Below are 25741 nucleotides of genomic sequence, written 5' to 3'. Positions count from 1 at the left end.
ATATTAACACCTTATGTAATGTTGGCTCTGAGCTTCCTTTGCCTTCCAGATAAACGGGAGCTGCAGTTTTATTTGGATGTGCTCTAAACGGCACCCTGAAGAACAGGAAGAGGCTCACAGCGCTGCTCAGCTGCGTGGATTCACTTGTTTGACAACAGAAAAGCAGGCCCCCTTTGTGTAAGAGGGATCTCAGATCTTCTCTCTCTGGTATTCACAGGCCGATCATTTCACTGGCTCAGGGGGTTAGTGGGCCTCTACCAATCAGAGGGTCAGTGGTTTGATCCCCAGCCCCTGCAGTCAAAATATGTAAGTGTATTTAAGTCACTTTGGATAAAAGCTTTAGCTTATCAGTGGTGAATAGTAACGAAGTACAATTACTCAAGTACTGTACAATTTTGAGGTACTTCACCTGAGTATTCTACTTTATACAGGTTAGGTAGTTGTACATTTATTTGACTTCATTAGCTTTTAATTACTTATTACTTTTTAGATTTTTTGCTAATACAGCATCTAAATCAACTATTAAATAAACATTGACATATATTTATCGGCAAAGATATCAGGCAGCATTATATAAAGTTATCTCAATTACCTCTACATGTACCAGCTATGATAAAAGCACATCAAAAATCAGAATACTAACCCAGTTACTCAATATCTGTATATATATGATTCTGAAATGGGCCATTACGAATGATAAGTACTTGTACTTTTGTTACTTTAAGTATATTTTCATATAAATACTAGGGATGCACCGATAAATAGGGCTAACTAAGGGCATCGGCCGATGTTAGCCCTATTTACCACCATCAGCACATCGGTAAATAAGGTGACATCACGATGGCAGTCGCCAATGTTTATGTTTTGCTACGTGACCGGGAGAAGTCGCGTTACCGTCGTTGTTTTTAAATCTGACGGACCAAATCTGAAGTCAGGGCATCATTTTAAAGGATTAGATCAGTGACTAACTTACAAAGTACCCTAATAATTAAGTATTGCTACTTTTACTCCAGTTCCACCACTGCAGCTGAATGACACGTGATGTAATAAATGAACACGTTGATATGGTTCCAGTGGATATTTAACAGTTTAATGATTGCATTTAATAAAATCCATCAAAGAAATACTAATTGCTTTAGTTCAGAGCGGTCTACAGAGGAGAGCAAACCATGAAGACACGCTGCGCCTGCTCAGGAGACTTCACACACACTCACACACTGCTGGCCTTCGGTAGCAACTTGGGGTTAAGGGTCCTCCCAAAGGACACGTTGACATTTTGACTAAAGGGGCCAGGGATCAAATAACTGAGTTGGAGGGCGCCCCTTAACAGACATCCTCTGAAAGCAGCGAGGAATGGGGAACGTAATCAGATAGGCTAAATATTTCTCAAGCAAACATGGGTACAGTCATTTGACAGGTAGGGTTTATGTGTAAAATGGCTGTAATATGGGTCAAACAACAGTGTAACGTGGGTGTAATTTGTGTGTAATACGGGTGTAATAATGGTGTAACATGGGTGTCTTGCGCAGTATTCACTATTTTATTTATCTTTTGCACCATGTATGTTGAGTTGTTGGAGGAGCACGCGACATAAGATTTTCATTGCCAACATATACGCTGTATCTGCTGTGCATATGACAAATAAAAACCTTGAAACCTTGAACTGTAGGTCTGCCATAACTTTAAAGTCATTCGGAGGGGGGGCTTCTCTTCTCTTCTCCTCTGTGAGGAGCTGCTGCTGCCCACTGCATACTGCAGGACTCCTGCCCCGTGTACCGGGTGTCTGCAGGATCGGTAAATGAAATCCATCCTTCAGTGTTCTTCGGAGGCCGTCGTTTATATTTGTGACTTAATACTTGCTGCTACTCCCGTTAACTTCCAGAAACTTACTATGGCTCGCTCAACCTCTCTCTTGCTCTTACACATGCACACACGTATCCCCCACTCTCTCTCTTATAGGGACAGGCTGCCTTATGCTACTATTACAGTTTGAATAGTAAAACATCGGCATCGGCCGACATTTTTGCAATCGGTGCATCCCTAGTAAATACTTTTACCTAAGTAAGAATCTGACAGCAGGTCTATCACTTTCATTTACTTCTTAGGACAGATTATTAGTTTATACAGAATCTAAATTATTATTAAATAAACGTTGACATATATTTATAGGTTAAGATATCCAGTAGCAGTTAAAAAGTTATCCAAATGAGTCACTTTATATATACAAATCTGAAATGGGCCACTACGCATGAGTACTTTCATTTTTAGTACTTTAAGGTCATTTTGAGGCCAATATTTTTGTACTATTACTGTGCAAGACTAACTTAAAAAGTACCCTAATAATTAAGTATTGCTACTTTTACTCCAGTTCCACCACTGCAGCTGAATGACACGTGATGTAATAAATGAACACGTTGATATGGTTCCAGTGGATATTTAACAGTTTAATGATTGCATTTAATAAAATCCATCAAAGAAATACTAATTGCTTTAGTTCAGAGCGGTCTACAGAGGAGAGCAAACCATGAAGACACGCTGCGCCTGCTCAGGAGACTTCACACACACTCACACACTGCTGGCCTTCGGTAGCAACTTGGGGTTAAGGGTCCTCCCAAAGGACACGTTGACATTTTGACTAAAGGGGCCAGGGATCAAATAACTGAGTTGGAGGGCGCCCCTTAACAGACATCCTCTGAAAGCAGCGAGGAATGGGGAACGTAATCAGATAGGCTAAATATTTCTCAAGCAAACATGGGTACAGTCATTTGACAGGTAGGGTTTATGTGTAAAATGGCTGTAATATGGGTCAAACAACAGTGTAACGTGGGTGTAATTTGTGTGTAATACGGGTGTAATAATGGTGTAACATGGGTGTCTTGCGCAGTATTAACAGTGTAATATGGATGTAAGCCGGTTGTAATAACGGTGTTCAGGTTGTAATAACAGTATTCCATGGGTATGGCGGCCAAATTGCCAGGCTTTGTGCCGTGACACGTTTGGTTAATGATGTCCATACAGTTTTGTTTGTTTGATCATGTTTAATATATTAATCCAAGTTAAACTTAAGTACAACCAAAGACTGTCAACAGAACAAAATGTCGGCACTAGCTGTCATTTAGCCCCAGCATGCAACAAGTGACACAAACAGGAAGTGCTCAACAAATGCAGATAAAAGTGATGCAAACAAATAATAATAATCAAAATACAAATAATGAACTCAGGCTAAATAGCATTTTGGCTCCTACAATGGGTGTATTATGGGTCTAATATTAGTGTAGCATGGGTGAAATACAGGTGCATTGTAATAGGGGTGTAATTGGGGGGTCAATTAAAGTGTAATGTGGGTTTTTAATAACAGTGTGAAAAGGTTTGTAATGTAGAAAATAACAGTCAACTCATTTTCCAAAGTATGTATATGTGATTGCCCATTTAACAGTTTTATTATGTTAGCAGTCAAAGGAGATATTCTGAACGTTTTTTAGGTGGTAGTTGCAGAAATAGCTGTTCAGTGTAACGCACTCTCATGAAATGAAAAGCCTAAAAGCTTAAAGCCCTGCACATGAAATCCAGTGGCTGCTGTAAATAAAACCAAACAAGTGTCAGAAAATCCTATTTCCACCCGTCTGTATAGGGGGACTTTGTTCCTGTCAACCCAAAGAAAAAGCACAGCATCAGAGTTCTTTAAAAAGAGAATAGATCTTGAACTTGTTAAAAATCAGCTCGAAGCTCCTCAAGTTTAGGGTTCATGTATTTCATGAAAGACAGAGAGCAATAATTGGTCGGGTCCAACATGTATCTTGTGTCACAGCCAGGTCCAACAAAAGAGTTTATGATTGACTGGGACCATTGTCTTGCATTATTAGTGGTGAAGCTATACTGAAAGTAAAGATCTAGTTTTGGAATCACACACTGCCAAAATAAGGCTGAAAAGTATAACTTAAATGAAACATTTTGAAAAGGCAGTTCCCAAACCATGCAAACATGGAGTGGTGGCTCAGTCCAAATGTGTAGTAAAGCATTGATTATATTAAAAATGGGTAGGGTGTTTTATTTATTTAAGTACAGTAGATTCAAACGAAATGCAAAGCTAATTATTTTGATTACTTATAGAGTCAATACAAAGACGCAGATAAATCGGGCACGAATGAAGTGATGAGTGGTGCTAGTAAAAAACATGAATTAATGCTTTGACAACTGTGCTTACAAGACGGCAAGCGAAACACTTTTAGAATGTGTGTTTTCTGAATAGAGATCGAATCCATCAGGCCAAGCTAACATGTAACTGCTTTGTCACTTCGTCATACAGACATAAATAAAGCAGCGACTGTATTCACCATGCCATAGATCAGCGGTTCCCAAACTTTTTTTGCGGCGCACCCCCTTCTACGCCCCAACCGGGTTGCCGCACCCCCCAAAAAAACGCAAACAAACTTTGTTTTATCGCCATATAATTAACTTTGTCACGAGACGTTCCACTTGACAGTTTCCCTGATTTCAGCCAGTTAATCATATTTGAAAGAATGAATGAAACGAGTTGGTGCGCATATATCCTAGGCTACAGTGAAACGTAGAAGACAGCGGCTGTCTTATAAATAAAACTAATAAATGATAGGTTTTTTATTTAAAATAAAAGGGATTAGAAAGGAAATGTTTATTGTTCCTGTTTTTTATTGAAGCCTATGGAAAAATCCCTCTTAAAAAACAACACTGTAATATTTTTACACCAGACCACCATTACATTTTTCATCTCGCGCACCCCCTGGTGGCAGCTCGCACACCCACTTTGGGAATCCCTGCCCTAGACAATCTGTGGTTTGTACATGTATAACCTTCCTCCGACTTCTGAACTGATATGAGGAGCTGTGAGCTATGTGTGCTAACAGCTAACAACTAACAACTCTAACGAAGAAGTGGCAGGACTCACATGTTCGTTAGAGTTCCTTTTTTCAAATCAAAAGCGTAAAATTTCTGTGAAGGTGTCTCGCATTAGCCAATCAGCGGTCAGGATCTCAGCCTGCCATTACTGAAGCTGATTCTGAAAACAAAAACGGCAGCCACTAGCCGTTAGCAGCCGCATCATTTGCGCCGCATCAATCCCGTCATCTGCCCTGCCGGCACAAATTTCCGTATATCCGCGTCTTCAAATTGACTTACCATGGAATTGCGACTAACGAAAATCGGTGTAAACGTAACATAAGTGTAACTCAAAGCGGAAATTTTACTTTGCACCCAGTGTGGCCTCCACAAAAACACACTGACTTCAGTCGGATGGGAATCTTTTTTGAATATGTGGATAAACCTAACATTCAGCATTCAGACAGCTGAACTCTGTTCTTCTCCCCGTCCTGAGGGGATAAAAAATGACGCTGACAGCTGTTTTTCAATGACAATGGGAAGTCCATTTTCTGCTAACTGTGGACTGCATTGTGTCTCAGTCTGTCACTCTCTCTCACTCACACACACACACACACACACACACACACACACACACACACACACACACACACACACACACACACACACACACACACACACACACACACACACACACACACACACACACACACACACACACACACACACATTAATCTCAGCTCCTCTTATAATTCTGTCATTATTGACTTTATTTCAACAGTCTGAATGAGGTTCCTCCAGCAGCTTGAAATAATAAAACAGTTTCTACCAGTGGTAAATTTAAGCAGCTCTTCCACAGATTCCCTCTCGTCATTCCCATAAGCTTCTGTGTTCCTTCCTCTTGTGTTGCAGAAAGTGAATTGCTCAGTGGACGTTCTACCCTGGCTTTTCTCCCAGAACATTGATTTGACTGATGGGATGCAGTAGCCAAAAATCAAAAATGGCTCCAAGCAGTTGCTACAATGTAAGATACTCAGCTAAAAGCTATTTATGAGGCTTCAAAACTAAAGTGCAAAGTAAGGTGACTTAGTGAAAGTGTCAACAGTAATGTTAATCTTTCATCTGTTTAAATACATTCCTGATTCTTTGCTTGTAAAACGATATTCTTTATTTTATTTTTAAAGGTCACATTGTGAGACAGAAACACTTCAACAACTAGCTTAACCTAGCATGAACTCATGTTAGGTTAAGCTAGTAGTTGAAGAAAAGTGAAGAAGGTAGGATGGAACAGATATTTTTTTTAAGATACAACCTCAAAACCACACAGCAATGTGTTGGTTGAAGTTGCCATGGAAACATTTGAACATTTGAATGATAGATGACAGTAGACAGGAACACCTTACCCTAATACCCAGCTGACTGATTGTATTGCCAAAAATTACCTAACCCTACAACAATCATGTGACCAGTAACTATCATGTTGAATCATATTTATTTAATGTACACATTGTAAAGTCCTGCTTTGATACTGATGCAGAGAATCCCCTGACACATGAAACTCTGCTGCTCTACCAAAAGTGAAGCAGCTAAAGACAGCACTCTGCACTCTGCGACACAGCCAGCAATCAATACATGACTTCAGCATTTTATAAATGACAAAATCAATACTTTTTAATATTTTGCTATTCTAATGTATTCTGCTGGACGGCACCCAAGGCAAGACAGCAGAAATATGTAGATGATGCCAGCATCTGGTTTAAAGTGCTTTCACATGCTAGACAAACAACTTCCTTTTTTTCCCCTAAAATAATTCATTCAATTCATCACATTTAAGACTGAATGCAACCCATAGAAGAAATAAAACATTGTGTGCTTTCACACAGATTGGGCGCAACAAGTGGGTCTACTATAGAGTGTGCGTGTAAGAACTATAATGTAATGGGGAGTGAGGTTGTGGTAGCCAGCTGGTGGAAGCAAGCCTCCAGGAAGTGAGCCGGACATAGAGGCACAATTTTGGAGTGGTCAAATGGTGGTACTTTAACCATACCTAAATAATACCTTTAATCATTGACTAACATTTGGAAAGAGACAATTGCAATTAGGTAGTTCATTTACCTTTGTGGTGAGTATTGCCACTTAATGTCACCAAGGGATCGGCTAACTCGGCAAACTAACTGCGCGTGTAATCTCCATTTACGACGAAGTTTTAGCTTTTCAATACCATTTATTTCCAAAGAGAAACCTTGTGTGCACTGCTACACGGTCAAAAAACTGTTGCTCACCCAGTTCCAGTTACCGAAATACCGAGTGCCACATTGCGCCGTCTAGTGCTCACAAACAACAACAAAAACATACAAACAACCGTATAACAACACTAAATCACCCTTATTTAACTTATCAGGTCATCAAGTTCTAAATTGTGCTGAATTCAGAGTTATTTACCCCCCAACCATTTGACTGAACTGAGACTGGACGTGAAGTAGCATTTGGGAGGAGGGGCTTAAGAAAAATCCATCATGTGCTGCATGCTCTATGGGCTGAGTGGATGTGGGAGACGGCCGGAAAGTCCCTGAAGGATCCAGGTATTTTGCTGCTTCATCCAGTTCTCTCACATAAATCCAATGGTGGAGGGGTGTGTACCATGTAGGACTTTGGAGAAAGACATCAGGTTCACACAGCGGCACAAAAAAATATGCAAAAAGACACAACCTTTCCCTCACTGTAACCCAACTGTACCATGTTTCAGAAGACGGAGAGGGCTCTCCGTGGCTCTCCGTAGCCTTTGACGGACGGCCATCAATAAGCCTTAAGGTCTCATTATACTACTCCTTAGCTATCCATCAATCCGACTCCGTGGTCACGCAGAGGCTCATGAACCTTTCAAAGTTCTCCGTGGGGATGTCGGATACGCAATGCAATTCACTGCCCGATCAGTAGGCGTCGCTACGCAAGATGACCTAATCTCACGACGTCTACAGTTAAAGTCGTTGATTGTTTACCTTCCGGCTCCGTTCCACACAGTGAACAATGGCCAGGTTTCTCTGTTATAGCACTGGCGATGTGTAAAAAGCCTACAGTTACAATAACAGAAGAAACAGGCAATTGTATTTGTCACATCTAAAATGCAGGCACTATTATCGTCAATTATCTCGTATGTTGTTTGCAGTTGTCCCTCTGATCACAGCCTACTGCTAGCGTGGATACTCGCCTTCACAATGTTAACAACCAGTTAACTTATCATCTACCGACCAATCACAACCCTTGAGGTCTCCGTGAGTCTCCGTCTCCTTGACGTATAGTTAGGAATTTTGGCAGGCGCACGCAAGGCTACGGAGAGTGTCTCCGAGAGGGTTTCCGACAACGGAGAGGGCTCTCCGTAGCCTTTGACGGACAACCATAAATAAGCCTTCACTCCTTCCCCAATTAAAAGGCCTTAACAACTATAAAATGTTGCCATAGAAATGATAAGTTGTTAAGGCCTTTTCATAGATATTCCACTTTGTTGATACTCTCACTTTCCATCCAGCACCATGGACAAGAACAAGTCCGTTCGTCCAGTCCAATACCTGGGAGTCCTACGATTGGCTGCTGCTGGTCGGTCTTGGTGCAGGCCTTTGTGTATCAATGTCGCAATGTTCAAACATTTAACGAGGAAATGTCAATTATTCAAACACGGCTCCATAAACACTCCCTATTCCTAATTGTCTGCTCTCGTTCTTCAGATTTGAACTCTTACGTAAGACATACTCCATTTTGCCATTAAAGAAAGAACAGCCCGTGCTTTTAATGGCACATCGTAAGACAGCCTGCCCTGTAGTGTGGTTGTGCCAACAGACGTGTGAAGGAAACTAAAAGGGTCTGAAACTGTCTGCTGGCAAACTTTTCTTTGCAGCCATGGAGGAAATGAGAGTTTCTTTAATCATGTATCCTCCTAATAATCTCCTGGTCTCCGGCCGACAACTTGAGCATCCATAACCAGCACACTTCAAGGGGAATAGGCTTATGTGGGGAGAGACGGATAAGAGAAGAGTGAAGAGGAAGAGAGAGAGAACAAAAAAGATCCAAAGAGTGAGAGACAGGGAGAGACAGGGAGGAGGGGCTATTTAAAAGAAAAAAAGATTTCCCTGCAGTATAATCTGCTGATACAGACGATACAGTGATGAAGAGAGAGAGGGAGGGAGAAATCCCCAATGGGCAGACTAAGAGTAAAAATAAGGGAGAAAAACTAATTAACTGATGCAGTCCCGTTGTGGGTTGAACGCACACACACACACACACGCGCTTACACACAATCAATTGCAAACTGGAAACCTCCTGCCCCCTGCTGGTCACTTTGTTAGTCTGTCACACACTCAGAGAGGGAGTGGAGAGATAGGTAACAGAGTGGTCAATCAATGATGGCTGGGCTGCTGGTGTAAATAATACACTTGTTGACAAATATAGGCACATCATCTACTTTAAAGAGTCCTCTCCTGCTGATGTTCAGGTGTATATCAGTATGTAGTGTCTCTACTTTAAAGAGTCCTCTCCTGCTGATATTCAGGTGTATATCAGTATGTAGTGTCTCTACTTTAAAGAGTCCTCTCCTGCTGATGTTCAGGTGTATATCAGTATGTAGTGTCTCTACTTTAAAGAGTTCTCTCCTGCTGATGTTCAGGTGTATATCAGTATGTAGTGTATCTACTTTAAAGAGTCCTCTCCTGCTGATGTTCAGGTGTATATCAGTATGTAGTGTCTCTACTTTAAAGAGTCCTCTCCTGCTGATGTTCAGGTGTATATCAGTATGTAGTGTCTCTACTGGGACATATCTCCATGCTTTAATGTTCAGAAAGCTCTTTATGTTTCTCATACTGCCTCTTCTGCAGCACCTCTTTTGACCCTCTGTCTGAAACCAGAGCCCAGTCTGCTCTGATTGGTTAGCTGGCCAGCTCTGTTGTGATTGGCCATCTGCTTAAAGATGTCCCGCCCCTTAGCTTATCTTGTCCCATCTTATCCTTCTGAAGGTCTTTTGCACTGTATATGTTTGCTGTAGTAAATTATCTGAATTATTGCTCTGAATTGTCACATTATAAATAAATGTTTCATCAATTGTTCCAAGACCTTCTCAAAACCAACACATCTGAGTGGTCTCATGAGAATTCATTATAATCTGGGCCAGAAATTAAAGTTCATAATTATTTCTTATTAATCTTCCTTATTTCAGTCGTGTTTATTGATAAGAAGCTGATAATTTTGAGTGTTATTACCATTATTAATAGTAAACCCTCAGCAGAGTTGAAGCTAGCCCGGGTAATACCTTTCTAAATGTAATTAACATCGATCAGTAAAGTGGTCCCTCCTCTGAAGAGCATGAGTGATTTGTTAATATATCTTGTAAAAATATATATTAAATGAATCTGCTAATACAGATTAGTTACTGTTTATATGAAGGTGTTTTAAGGACTATGATCTTACACTCAGGTCAGATCAGAACCATCCTGGAGTGCATAACAGCAGACACACAGGTATACATGGTTACACACACACACACACACACACACACACACACACACACACACACACACACACACACACACACACACACACACACACACACACACACACACACACACACACACACACACACACACACACACACTTTGCTCATGGGTCACTCCGGCCTTCTGTCATCTCTCCATCCAACATGTGACCAGACACTTTTCCCAGCAGACTTTATTCTGAAGTACAGCCAACATTCAGCGGCTCACTGAAGGCGGTTCAAACTAATAACAGTAATAGAGGGAACGCTGGGAATCAGAAATGTAACAATAACTCTGATAATTCCTAAAATTCCTGATCTCTGTGAAGAGTCTTTATCCTTATATGATCATAGCACATTCATTTCTTTACACTCCACATATTTATATATAATTACAGCAAATATTTTATTCCACTTTCCAGTAAATCATTTGACCTTCTGTTCATTCTATATTACATGTGTACAGTTTACATATTTTTAACGCATTTTAATTGCACTTGCTTCACTTGCACTATTTTTAATGTGTGTGTGTGTGTGTGTGTGTGTGTGTGTGTGTGTGTGTGTGTGTGTGTGTGTGTGTGTGTGTGTGTGTGTGTGTGTGTGTGTGTGTGTTTGTTTGAGGACACAGCTCTTAGGTGCGTTTGTTTAGCTCTCAAAGCTAAAGGCTCCGGTCGGCTGCAATTATCTGAAGTTCAGTAATGTCCCCGGGCTGCATTCTTAATCAAGCAGCGTGAATGAGAGACCTTTTCTCCTGCAGGCCCCCTGGGGCCGGCCTGTAATATGGGTCATTTGAACAAAAGGTTTCCCATTTGAAGTTTTTATATTCTAAATACTGTGCCAGATTAGCTGGCTGAGATCCCGCTCTCCTCCATGTTTCTATTTATAGAATCTGAGTAGCAGCTTCTGAAGCAGCGCGGCTATTTCTGCCCGCCAGCATCTCTAAAAGTAGCTGTCTCTCCTCTGCAGCCAGCCTGTACCGAACCACTGAGGTAATATCTAACACCATGCTAGCACCCTGTGAAGGCTGCTGTGGTCCTTACACACACATGAGAATGAGCTGGACTTTAGATCAGAGCTTGAAATTGCTTAATTTTAACATATTTACAGGATGTGGTTTATCCTGGGTTCTACAGTTTCTGAAGCCACATGAGGTCAGGTGACGGTGTCCGGTGTAAGAATAATCATTATATTGTGACAGAACATTAAAGGACATAATTCACTGTTTCCCAACGGACCGGTTGGTGGGCGACACTTTGTACTTCCGATCACCAGATGTTATTGTTTTTAGCTTCAAGTACCATGTAGCTAATAGGATATTGTATTTGTGAGTATAAGGACAATGACGTGTGGTATTACATACTAAACACACCGCCTCCAACTCTCACTCATTGATGCTACAAGAATACTATTATGTGTTTAACGACCAACGAACATCCGAAGAATTGTATAATAAAATAGCATAAGAGATGAGTCAAGGCTACATCATCAGAGAGCGACAGAAGAAGACGACAAAGCAGAATGCGCTGTGCACCCAGGGAATTGGATAAGGAACCACAGCTGTGTTCCCTTGTAAAGCTACTATACTCTTGAATTAATAAATACTGCTAAACTTTACGAGAAGCTTCCTGGTCCACTTCAGACCCACTCTTTATCTTCAAACAAAGAATATATCCCGGCACATATTCCATAAAAAGTATGCACAGAAATGCTGTTTAATTCTATTTGAAAAAATATGATTTATTAAACAACAAACTCAAGTTCCCTTTCCAAAAAAAAACAAGTAAATCATAACCTCAAATATCGCTATTGTGATCAGGCAATCATCAAACATACGGGTCAAAATAATGTGATCTGCTGTAGAGTAATGCACTGAGTAATGTGGTCTGAAATCTGTATGCATTCCGCTATCCAACACAAGTGTCCGGTCCATTTAAAGTCTTGCTGACGTCATTAATTCATAAAAAATATGAAAATGTAATTATATAAATGAGATAAGAATTACTTTATTAATCCCAAACTGGGATTTTTTTTGTGTTGCAGCAGCACAATACAATTCAAGGCATAGCAAAGAATTCCAAATAAAAAGGAAGAAATAAACAATTCTAAAGTATAGACATCTCAAAGAAGAAATATAAAGAAAAATTAAAAGAAAAGAAAAATAATCATATAATATATATAAATAGATCAAAATAATAGATCATGTAAATATCTTAACAGTTTAAAAAAATAATATTTCATAAATAATGCTGGAACTAAACTATATCTATTAAGATATTTTCCTCGTAAATCAAAAAGTTGTAAATGGCTCCAATATTACAGGAACCGATGAAGAGAACGGTTAAACTAATTACAATATTCTATAAAACCAATATTATAAAAATATTTAAGTCAACATTTCCCTTTGAAAATAAAAGGTGTTCTGCAAGACACATACTGAGCAAAATGACAATAATGCAGCTCACATGATCTTGAAAATGCTCACAGCTTCCCAGATTTCTGCGTGGGAGTAAATATGATTATGGTCTGAATTTATGCCTGAATCTAAACAGCAGAGCCAAGAGTGCAACCATGGTCATGCACCAGGAAGGAGAGAGGGCTAATCTAGAGCAGTCTGTGTGTGTGTGTGTGTGTGTGTGTGTGTGTGTGTGTGTGTGTGTGTGTGTGTGTGTGTGTGTGTGTGTGTGTGTGTGTGTGTGTGTGTGTGTGTGTGTGTGTGTGTGTGTGTGTGTGTGTGTGTGTGTATGTGTGTGTGTGTGTGTGTGTGTGTGTGTCAGTCAGTGACAATCGAGTCATAATAACTAAAGCAGTTGTTGAACCAAATCCACAGGATTGGGGGGGGGGGGGGCTCTAACACCTTAAGCTCTGACGGACATAGTGGTGTGTTCTAGTGTGTGAATGTGTAGGTGCTTTAGGGGGGGACACTGGAGACTGGCCTGTGAGATAGCCGTTAGCTGTCACAATATCCGATTTACTGCACAATTACAGCGGACATTTCAGAAGCTAATATTATCACAACAGCGGGAAATTGAGAGAAGGTCTCTAAGCATAACTGTACAAAATCTTTATAAAAACTGTAGTGAAGACAACACAATATCAACGCACTGTGCAAATGCTGCATCAAATAATAGCTTTAACATAGTGTAGCTAAATATGTAATCCACTTAAACATTTGAAAAGTTCCTATCTCCTAAATCTAGCTTCTATGTTTTCTACATGTGACACATTTCTGCAGTTTGCTGATCAGAGTGATTTAAGGACTTGTTCCATTGTTGTGTTCACCTGTCTCTTTATACATTTGGAGCTTTCATAGTGTCTGTTCCCTCAGGCTGCTTTAAAAAGGCTTTAAACCTCACACATCCTTCTTATTGTGACAGAAACATAAAGCCTTCTCTTCATCTCTTCTTTATCTTATTTGCACCATGTATGTTGAGTTGTTGGAGGAGCACGCGACATAAGATTTTCATTGCCAACATATACGCTGTATCTGCTGTGCATATGACAAATAAAACCTTGAAACCTTGAAACCTTGAAACCTCATGAGACCGCCATACTGCGGCTCACATGCCACAGATAGCAGTCTGGCTCTATCTACACGTCATGGTGTGTTAGTGCACACAGGTTCAGCACCATGGAGAGCTCTGTGGGGATACAGTGACTTCATTCTACAGCTGACACTGAACACTCACTTCCCCCAGAGAACTAGAAGGCCCAGAGAAGGCACTGATGAGAGGGACAGGGACAAGTGCCCCATCAGGACAGGCCTGTCATAAGATCAGGGTAAACAACGGCCTCTATCTGAAGTATCAGACAATCGTGTCCAGTTCATGCAGATTTTGGCCTAATATTTGAAAGTGCAACTGCCTGAAACATTTCTCATTCCTAAAACAACTTCAGTGTATGCCTTGAAATCATAGCATGAGAAAACATTAAAATGAACATTTCTAAAAATGTAAATATTCTTCTAAAAAAAACTACAACAGAGAGAAATACTGAGCTTGCATGTGTTGTATCGAGCACAACTACTCCTGCTCAGGAATGACTTCTTTCTTATGTTTAACCTTTTATGCTCTTATCCTTTTTCTTGATGTTTTCTTCGTCTCATTTCTCTTTCTCTTTGTCTTCTCCCTCATAGCATTGTGAAGCACCTTGAGATTAAGCTGTATTGAAAGTGTGCCATAGAAATGAAAAGTATTCTTCTTATTCTTATTCCTATTCTTATTATGCATGTTAACAGTATGTTGGATGCTCCTCGTTGTACGGTGGTATGTGCAAAGGAAGAGATTTAAGCCCCCGTTTGATATTTCTATTCCATGCTTTACCCATGTACCACATTAAAGTGAATTGAAATATCTTTTGGGGGGAATCATTATCTCTCCTGTGATGTCACGTCCTGCCTCCTTCTCTGCCCTGTAATCAGCCCATCTACTGGGCTGATTACTCCCTCATCAGAACCTCTCTAGGTCTTCGGCAGGTTGTCTTGTGTCACTGTTTGTGCGTCCCAAGTTACTGTCCGGTCCCTAATTGGATCTGTTGGCCTGTTTGACAGGTCTCCTTCCTGTCCCTGATCAAAGTAAACTGAGCTTCCTGAACACTCTGCCTGTTTGTCTGTCCTGATTTGTGTGAATTAATTAATCAATATATCCTTAATACATTTTTTAGGCAATGACACCCCAGAGAAATCAGCTACGTGACATCTACAAATCAGCTGTGCAGGATGTTAAAAGTCGACATCCAGAAAATAATCTTTTAGTGTTAACGGCTCATAGCCTGAACTACTGCAGTCTAACAACAACTGAAAATACCATCACTCACTGCTGAATGGCTGGGGCAATATGAAACCAAACAAGCTGTTCCTAAAGGGGAAATGGATTAGTCTGGATTTCAGGATGGTATTGCTTTGAACGAAAAGAAAAAAGAAAACTGAGAGATAAAATCAAGTGATATGCTGCACTTACCAAGTTGTACTCCGTATCTCTGCAGATGCTTCTCTCTGTTCTGAAGAAGAGCTGTGGAAACACACACAAAGAAAGACATTTAGCCCAACATCCTCTTGCTGTTTAAAGCTGGCTCTGAATATGCCAGCAATTTGGTGTGACCAAACACAATTTAAATTCATAAGTGAGACAACAAAAGCACCTGATGCCCAATACAGAAATTAAATTGACTAAGGTACACATAGGAAACACAGGTGTGAGGCTGTCCTCTCACTGCTGTGTTTCGCAACTACAGGATATATTGACCAGTTTTTCTCAGCAACATTATCTTCCCAAGGACCACCACTAAATCTTGAAGCATAAATGCTATGGCTAGATGTGAAAAGCTAAGATGCTAAATTAACGATAGCAAGTCAGACATACTAGGACTAGAGGTAGGTGTGATGGTGCTTAATCCCCTACAATCTCATATTAGAGAGAGCTGGCCAGTTAACCACTCAGAGCAGACTGGGCTTTGGTTTCAGCCAGAGGGTCAAAAGAGGTGCTGCTCTTTAAAGTAGAGACACTACATACTGATATACACCTGAACATCAGCAGGAGAGGACTCTTTAAAGTAGAGACACTACATACTGATATACACCTGAACATCAGCAGGAGAGGACTCTTTAAAGTAGAGACACTACATACTGATATACACCTGAACATCAGCAGGAGAGGACTCTTTAAAGTAGAGACACTACATACTGATATACACCTGAACATCAGCAGGAGAGGACTCTTTAAAGTACAGACACTACATACTGATATACACCTGGACATCAGCAGGAGAGAACTCTTTAAAGTACAGACACTACATACTGATATACACCTGAACATCAGCAGGAGAGGACTCTTTAAAGTAGAGACACTACATACTGATATACACCTGAACATCAGCAGGAGAGGACTCTTTAAAGTAGAGACACTACATACTGATATACACCTGAACATCAGCAGGAGAGGACTCTTTAAAGTAGAAAAACTACATACTGATATACACCTGAACATCAGCAGGAGAGGACTCTTTAAAGTAGAGATGATACATACTGATATACACCTGAACATCAGCAGGAGAGGACTCTTTAAAGTAGAGACACTACATACTGATATACACCTGAACATCAGCAGGAGAGGACTCTTTAAAGTAGAGACACTACATACTGATATACACCTGAACATCAGCAGGAGAGGACTCTTTAAAGTAGAGACACTACATACTGATATACACCTGAACATCAGCAGGAGAGGACTCTTTAAAGTACAGACACTACATACTGATATACACCTGGACATCAGCAGGAGAGAACTCTTTAAAGTACAGACACTACATACTGATATACACCTGAACATCAGCAGGAGAGGACTCTTTAAAGTAGAGACACTACAAACTGATATACACCTGAACATCAGCAGGAGAGGACTCTTTAAAGTAGAGACACTACATACTGATATACACCTGAACATCAGCAGGAGAGGACTCTTTAAAGTAGAGACACTACATACTGATATACACCTGAACATCAGCAGGAGAGGACTCTTTAAAGTAGAAAAACTACATACTGATATACACCTGAACATCAGCAGGAGAGGACTCTTTAAAGTAGAGATGATACATACTGATATACACCTGAACATCAGCAGGAGAGGACTCTTTAAAGTAGAGACACTACATACTGATATACACCTGAACATCAGCAGGAGAGGACTCTTTAAAGTAGAGACACTACATACTGATATACACCTGAACATCAGCAGGAGAGGACTCTTTAAAGTAGAGACACTACATACTGATATACACCTGAACATCAGCAGGAGAGGACTCTTTAAAGTAGAGACGCTACATACTGATATACACCTGAACATCAGCAGGAGAGGACTCTTTAAAGTAGAGACACTACATACTGATATACACCTGAACATCAGCAGGAGAGGACTCTTTAAAGTAGAGACACTACATACTGATATACACCTGAACATCAGCAGGAGAGGACTCTTTAAAGTAGAGACACTACATATTGATATACACCTGAACATCAGCAGGAGAGGACTCTTTAAAGTACAGACACTACATACTGATATACACCTGAGAATCAGCAGGACAGGACTCTTTAAAGTAGGGCAGCACATTTCGCTCCAGAATGCCTTGATAGTCTTGAGATTTCATGATACCCTGCACAGATTCAACACACCCTGTGCCAGATGCAGCAAAGCAGTCCCAGAACTTAACCGAGCCTCCTCCATGTTTCACAGTAGGTATAGTGTTCTTTTTTTGTACGCTTCATTTTTGCATTTGTACACATAGAGCTGATGTGACTTGCCAAAAAGTTCCAGTTTTGTCTCATCTGTCCAAAGGACATTCCCCCAGAAGCTTTGTGGCTTGTCAACATGCATTGTGGCAAATTCCAATCTCGCTTTTTTATGATTTGCTTTCAACAGTGGTGTCCTCCTTTGTTGTCTTCCGTTAAGTCCACTTTGGCTCAAACAGCGGCAGATAGTGCGACCTGACACTGATGTACTTTGAACTTGGAGTTCACCTCCAACCTCTTTGGAAGTTGTTCGGGGTTTTTTGGTTACCATTCGTATTATCCGTCTCTTCAATTTGTCATCCATTTTCCTCTTGCGGCCACGTCCAGGGAGGTTGGCTACAGTCCCATGGACCTTAAACTTCTGAATAATCTGTGCAACTGTAGTCACAGCAGCATCAAGCTGCTTGGAAATGGTCTTATAGCCTTTACTTTTAACATGCTTGTCTATAATTGTCTTTCTAATATCCTGAGACAACTCTCTCCTTAGCTTTCTGTGCTCCATGTTCAGTGTGGTACACACCATGATACTAAACCGCACAGGGACTACTTTTCACCCTTTGAATAGGCAGACTGACTGATTACAAGTCTGAAGACACCTGTGATGCTAATTACAGGACACACCTTAGTTTAACATGAGCCTGTGCTCAAATTATTTTCAGTCTTTCTATGGGTTCCATCATTTTTGTCCAGGCCAGTTTCATTATTTTGTTTTGTAAATGATTCTGTTGAACCACAATTCAAAAGCAATGTCTGATTTTCATTCGTTATTTTTCAATACATTTTTATTTATTATTACTTTTGTCAGTTTCAAGTTATTTCAGAGACCATTGTGGGTTTTTCTTATTTTAACGGAAGGGTACCAACAATTTAGTCCATGTCTGTATAACTGTTATTGTCTTAATATTACCCAGTAGATGGCACTATTAACAAACTGTGTGTGTGTGTGTGTGTGTGTGTGTGTGTGTGTGTGTGTGTGTGTGTGTGTGTGTGTGTGTGTGTGGGATTGACACACTTCATACAGTGCAGCAGAGACAGAAGGGTTTTACTAAAATTCCAGTTTGCACAGATCCTTGATTTCTGCAGCACACACACCTACAGTACAGTACAGTACAGCCCCCCCCCCACACCACACACACACACACACACACACCATGTTATTGTTTCAAGCAGTGAAAATTGTAGTTTTGCAGCAGTTTGTATGAAAGGTTGCTTAATATGCAAAATATATGGAGCAGAGATGATGACATATTTGATTTTTGCATTTTGGTAGGCTGACCAGAAGGTGACAATCGGAAGGGCTCCTTCAACGAAAAGCAATGGGATTTACGAATATTGCAGAAAAAAAGAGCTGTGTGAACATATGTTTATGATACTTACAGGCATTCTTCAGCAGGATAATCTCCACATATTACCACCAACTATTTTTGAAGCGTAATGCAATCGCCAGAACTATTTAGTCTCATTTAGAGACTTTTTTATGAAACATGAAGCTTCAGCGTAACCAGTGGGGTATTTTAGAACAAAATCTGAACCTCTATAGGCTTCTAACCAACAACACAAAGAACCGTTAACTTTGAGACAAGGGAACCAAAAGTGGCAATTTCTCACTCATATCCGGATTTTAGGATCTATTCCGGCACCGCTTTCTAAAGAGCAGGCTTATATATGATATATATGATTGAGTGAGACAGACATCAGTGGTCTTTGGTTTGGTCATCATAATTTATTACAACAATAAAGGATATCCAGACAGAGGTGGGAAGTAAGTAAGTACATTTACTCATCTACTGTACTTAAGTATCATTTTGAAGTACTTTATTTGAGTATTTCCATTTTTTACTACTTCATACTTCTACTCTACTGCAATTCAGAGGTAAATGGTGTACTTTACTCCACTACATGTATTTATTCCTTTTAGTGACTTTACAGATCTGGATTAATGATGGTAAATATAATCAACCCTTAAATCAGACTTTAGTTCACCTGCAGTAAATGCAGCAGCTACCCTGCAGTATACAAAGCCATTATAACTAGCTGCACCTAGTTTTAATGGCTTTGTATACTCTGTATCCAGGTTAGATCTCTGTATCCAGGTTAGATCTCTGTATCCAGGTTAGATCTCTGTATCCAGGTAAGATCTCTGTATCCAGGTTAGATCTCTGTATCCAGGTTAGATCTCTGTATCCAGGTAAGATCTCTGTATCCAGGTAAGATGTCATTAAGGATTGTGGTTATTACAGTTTCTAATGAGACCAAACATAAACGGTGTGGGGCAGAAAGTTTGACCGCATTTAATCATCTTAATTAAATAAATCTTATGATGACAAAAGGGAACAGTTACATTTGGAATCCTTCAACGGATAGAGATTATTCCGGCATGTGTCATGATTCCTTTATACTCCACTGGTGCTGAACACATCCATGGAGCATACACCCTGTATCTTCGCTTATAGCACATCCTCTATCTTCCATCCTCAAGAATCATTTTAGGAATTGACCTGTCCTTCAAGATGGCCCATTGAGATGGATTTGTGAGTCACAAACTGGAGAGTTAAAACTTGAGGAGTCGAGGAGGTGAAACATTGAGAAACGAGAAAGGTCTATGGGCTGTACACTGACAGGTACAAAGACAAACAGCCTAGAGACAGACCCACAGTCCACTCTGTGCTCGTCTCTCAATGAGAAAGATCCCTTTGTGTCTGCAGAACTCGTATTTTATCATTTACTGTTTGACTCAACTTCCTAATCAACTCATTTCCCCACACACACACACAGGTGAGCAGATCCTCACCATCTGCTGCCGCACACACAGCGCCCGAGCAGCCTCACAAACACCCCTCATAATCAGGCTTGGCAATAACAGCATGTCTGCACCATGTTTGATTAGAAGTGGAGTGTGTGTGTGTGCATGTGCTTGACTGAGTGTGTTGATTTACAGTGTGTGTCAGGACTTGCCCATCTGCCAACAGACCCTCCCTCAAATCTGCTGTCCCCGAATCTCCCTGACACAAACACACACGTGCACACACTTGGAGAGGGCCCAGAGACTGCAGCAACCAGATTTATGTTGACTGGGGGGACTGGCACAGGAGGGGCTCAGTGCTTTCACACTTTGTCTCTAGCAGCAGAGGACGGGTTGGATCGAGTCCACCAGCCAGATCTCCCTAGGGTTCAGGTTCTGTCCCTTAAGGTTCAGCTGAAATGGAATTCTTAGATTTCAGGAAGAAGTCTGTATGTGTTATAGGAGAGTGGTTCCCAATTGGGGGTATGGGGACCCCTATGAGTACTTGCAGGGGATTGCAGGGGGTACGTAGAAAGGTTAGGGATTGCAATATAATTCCACAAAAAAAAACTGTGTTTGAATCAATGTTCATAAGCCTGGTGCCCCCCCCCCCCCCCCAGAGCTATCGGAGCTGATAAAAGACGACCTCACGCCTCATTGAAAACTCCAGTCTGAGCAAAAGATGGTGAAACTGATAGAAGTGAGTCTTAATGTTATCATTTTCACTCACAGTAAGTGTAAATGTCAAGTTTACATGCATATGTATAAAGCAGGGATGTCAAACTCAATGTTTTGTGGCCCGGAAGAGCTCGCAAAGAATAACACAACTTTATCATATGTTTATCACCCTTTATATTTGACTTAAATAGTGCTTGACATACAATTTAAAAAACGTTCTTATTCTCTTAAAAAATGTGTTGATCTCTGATAGATGAGATATGATGAGGCTAACTTAATCTCAGAAATTCATGGGATTTAAGTAACGGTAAAACAGAGAAATTGAAGTGTTAGATTATAACTGAAAACAATATCAATCCAATACAGAACAATTACATAATATAATACATTATTTTATATGTTAGATATGTATATTTATAAAGTCTTGAAGTTAGAACCGGCCCTTTAACCGGCAACCATAATTCTAATGGGACCCGCGATGAAATTTAGTTTGACATCGCTGGTATGAAGGGTGAGTTAAGTGATTTTCATCTAGGAGCAGCTGGGTTCAATATGAGTACAAAGGGTTAAACACAAGAAAAAATGAAGGTGAATCATCACAGATGAGAGGGGGGGTTCTAATAGAATGGAGACCAGCTCAAGGGGACAAGAGTCGAAAAGGTTTGGAACCGCTGGTGTTGCGGGTTAGGGTTAAGAAGGTTTTGAAATTCCCATCTTGAGAATATCAATTTAAAGAAGATGAAGATTATATTCCAGAAAAAAGCATAAAGACACAGATAGCTATTATCATGTCATGTTGCATTTGGAAAGCCCCAGTGATTGAGGGTTATTCACCAGGGTTGGAGTTCCTGATGTTTTCGATGAAGTGAATGTCTTGTTTTAAAACCAAACAATTCTTCCTAACAAAAGCATTTCAAACAAATGTTATAAGTACCAGATTACACACACGCAAAGACAGCATTGTGTTCCTCTGCTTCTTTCAAACAGTGAAACAACTTCTTGGAATTAAGATTTAATTTGTTCTTGATTCTTAAATTTTTACATTTATTTTATCTTTCATCTATTTATATCAATCCTGTATTTGACATATTATTCTTCTATCCATATATGAAGATGCAGGACTGTTTTTTCTTGTGTAGATGGAATGGTCTGATGCCTTGCTAAACCATAACTTTAGTCTCTGTAACAAATATCTGACATCCTGTGATCGTTATGTGTGGATGGAGGGAATGGCAGATGTGTGTATTGTGCCGTCTGTGAATTTAAGGGTTAGTGTTGGAGCTATATTTTGATTTATAATATAGCTCCAACACCAATACCAAAAGAATACAGTGTGAATTGTATTTTGGATCATGGAAATAAATGGACAAAGGGAGAATCTTGTCTGGACTTGTATCCTTGCCCTGTGTAAGATTAGCTAACTGGTGCCTCAGCGGCAGTTTTACTTTAAGTTAATTATCTGTTTATTTTATTTATGATTTTGGCCGCTACAGTTAGGGTTTTAGGCTTGTATAGTGGGAACATGAAACCCACCAACAACGTGTCGAACAATAGTGTCCTCATATTGCCTGAGCTGACCGGGTGTTCTGTCAAAAGACAACACTGTGTTTGGAAGAGCAAGGGCCCCATGGTGGTGTAGCACCTGGTTTTAGAGTCAGCATGGTGGAAATATTATTACACAGTGGTTAATAAAACCATGGAGTAAGATTGTACACCTCTGGGGTGTTCATATCAAGCTTCACAAACCATGAAAGTTTTGGTTCTGGCATGACCCTCCCCCCAACACATACAGCCATGTGGTCAACTCAAACCGGTGTTGTAGTCAAGTCGCCAGTCCAAGTCCGAGTCACCCATGAAGAGTTTGAGTCGAGTCCGAGTCATCATTACCTTTGTTTGAGACCAAGTCCTAGTCACCCAGGAAGAGTTTGAGTCACAAGTCTTGAACATGTATTAATCTGAGTGGATATATATACACTGCCCGGCCCAAAAAAAAGTCACCACCTGGATTTAACTAAGCAAATAGGTAAGAGCCTCCCATTGGATAATTACTGCATGGGTGATTATGTTTCAGCTGGCAACAAGTTATTAACCCTAACTGATGCAGTGAGTAGCTTCTCATTTGTTAAACAGTCAGGTGGAAAGACATATCCTGTGGTCGTGGAAAAGATGTTAATCTGTTTCAGAAGGGTCAAATTATTGGCATGCATCAAGCAGAGAAACATCTAAGGAGATTACTGAAACTACTAAAATGGGGTTAAGAACTGTCCAACGCATTATTAAAAACTGGAAGGACAGGGGGGAAACATCATCTTCCAGGAAGGAATGTGGTCGGAAAAAAGTCTTGAATGCTCGTGAACGGCGATCACTTAAACATTTGGTGAAATCAAATGGTAGAAAAAACAACAGTAGAACTCACGGCTATGTTTAACAGTGAAAGTAAGAGCATTTCCACACGCACAATGTGAAGGGAACTCAAGGGATTGGGACTAAACAGCTGTGTAGCCGTAAGAAAACCACTTGTCAGTGAGGCTAATCGGAAAAAACGACTTCAATTTGCTAGGGAGCGTAAAGATTGGACTCTGGAGCAATGGAAGAAGGTCATGTGTTCTGATGAGTCCAGATTTACCCTGTTTCCAGAGTGATGGGCGCATCAGGGTAAGAAGAGAGGCAGCTGAAATGATGCACCCATCATGCCTACTGCCTACTGTACAAGCCTGTGGGGGGCGGGGCTATGATCTGGGGTTGCTGCAGTTGGTCTGGTCTAGGTTCAGCAGCGTGCCCAAAGAATGAGGTCAGCTGACTACCTGAATATGCTGAATGACAGGTTATTCCATCAATGGATTTCTTCTTCCTTGATGGCACGGGCATGTTCCAAGATGACAATGCCAGGATCCATCGGGCTCAAATTGTGAAAGAGTGGTTCAGGGAGCATGAGACAACATGGATTGGCCCCCACAGAGTCCAGACCTGAACCCGATTGAGAATCTTTGGGATGTGCTGGAGAAGACTTTGCGCAGTGGTCCGAATCTCCCATCATCAATATAAGATCAAAAAATAAATAATGCAATACAGAAATAAATGTTGTGACATTGCAGAAGCTTGTGGAAACGATGCCACAGCGAATATGTGCCGTAATCAAAGCTGAAGGCGGTCCAACCAATATTAGAGTGTGTGACCTTTTCTTTGGCCAGGCAGTGTATCCACTCAGATGATACAAGTTATCAATCAATATTTTTATTGTCTGCATTGCTTTTATTCTGTCTATGAGTCCGATTGTCAATGTGCGACAGAGTCCATCAGTGCGCGAATCCGACTTGTAGTCCAAGTCCTCATGCGAGAGAATTCACGAGTTTGAATCCGAGTCCATCACTGAGCAACCCATAGAGAACCAGCAGGCTGAATTCTGTAGTTGGATATTAAACCACCAGAAGAAGTCACCAAGCTTTTTCTTTGTTAATTACTTTGACAGAGTTTAGCGTTTCACTCATGGTAATTCCTGTCCAGACTGAATCACAGATGTCTTTCCTTTTGGCTGAAAGTATTTCCAGGTGGGAAATGAGAAGTTCCTGAAGCAGTTGAAAGGAAGGTAAACTGACCCTTACTCTGCCAGCAAACCCCCTCTCTGAGCGATTCAATAAATCTCATATGTACCTCAGCACCTCACTCTCCTTTATCCCTTTCTCAGCCATTCATTTAATCTAATTCTCATCTGCTTTATTGGCCTTGCAAGAGATAAAGTTACAGATATAAATGTTGATAGGGCCTAAAGAACTCTGTCCTCCACCTTTTCATCCAGCATCTCCTCATACACACACTGTCTGCTGACACTGGTGGCACCACCTGATGACCCGCAGGTGGAACGTGATGGTGTTTAAATTAAAGATGCCTTCGAATAGTCAGTATATCTTAGGAAGGTTGCTCATGGAGTGAAATGACCCGGAAGTCCCTCAGTGGCAGCCATGATAAGAGCTGTTGGAATTCTCTAGATCAGAGGTCTTCAACAGGGGGGTCGCGACCCCCAGGGGGTCCGCGGAGGTACTGCAGGGGGGGTCGCGAAATCTTTGGTTGATTAGACAATTTTTTATATATATATATTTTTTTTACAAACCGTTTTTTCCCACAAATTGCAATGTCTTTAAATGCACAACACAAATCCAAAATATTATAGCGAACGGAAAAATGGAGGCAGATGTGCCAATCACGAGGCCGTGTGACACACACTGGCTCATAGACATAATATTATGTCTATGCGCTGGCTCTGTCAGGTTCCCCGTGATTGGACGAGAGCCTATTCAGGCCCCAGTTTACTGAAGACCCAGACACAGGGATGCACGCAGCGACATTATTGAGAAGACCATACATATAAAATGGATCGTTTTGTAACTCGAGCGAAAAAATCAACAAGCACAAGCGAGATACCATCCACCAGTGAACATGCAAGTGACGAGGCAGAACCTGCTGCGCCTGCAGATGTTGCAGCTAATAAGGGTAAGCGCAAAAGGGAGAAGACACGAAAATATTCAGATCATTATCTGAAGTTCGGGTTTACCTTTAAGGAGACAGATGGCATTGAGTTTCCAATGTGTGTCATTTGCTCTACTGTTCTTTCAAATGAATCTATGAAGCCATC

At 40.7% G+C, this 25741-nt stretch overlaps 1 protein-coding gene across 2 annotated transcripts in view; it reads right to left on the bottom strand.

Annotated features, from left to right (window-relative positions):
• rbfox1 (RNA binding fox-1 homolog 1) overlaps positions 1-25741 on the bottom strand; it is a 341491-nt gene that overhangs the window by 235842 nt on the left and 79908 nt on the right. For both annotated transcript variants that reach the window (XM_063904620.1, XM_063904622.1), the window contains one exon: positions 15328-15378. The gene's annotated coding sequence lies outside the window, so the exon portion shown is untranslated. The remainder of the gene's footprint in view (positions 1-15327; positions 15379-25741) is intronic.

The sequence above is a fragment of the Eleginops maclovinus genome, chromosome 16, assembly GCF_036324505.1.
Source record: "Eleginops maclovinus isolate JMC-PN-2008 ecotype Puerto Natales chromosome 16, JC_Emac_rtc_rv5, whole genome shotgun sequence".
NCBI lineage: Eukaryota > Metazoa > Chordata > Actinopteri > Perciformes > Eleginopidae > Eleginops > Eleginops maclovinus.
Note: the sequence above shows the minus strand (reverse complement) of the source record. Positions and strands in the feature narration are given on the sequence as shown.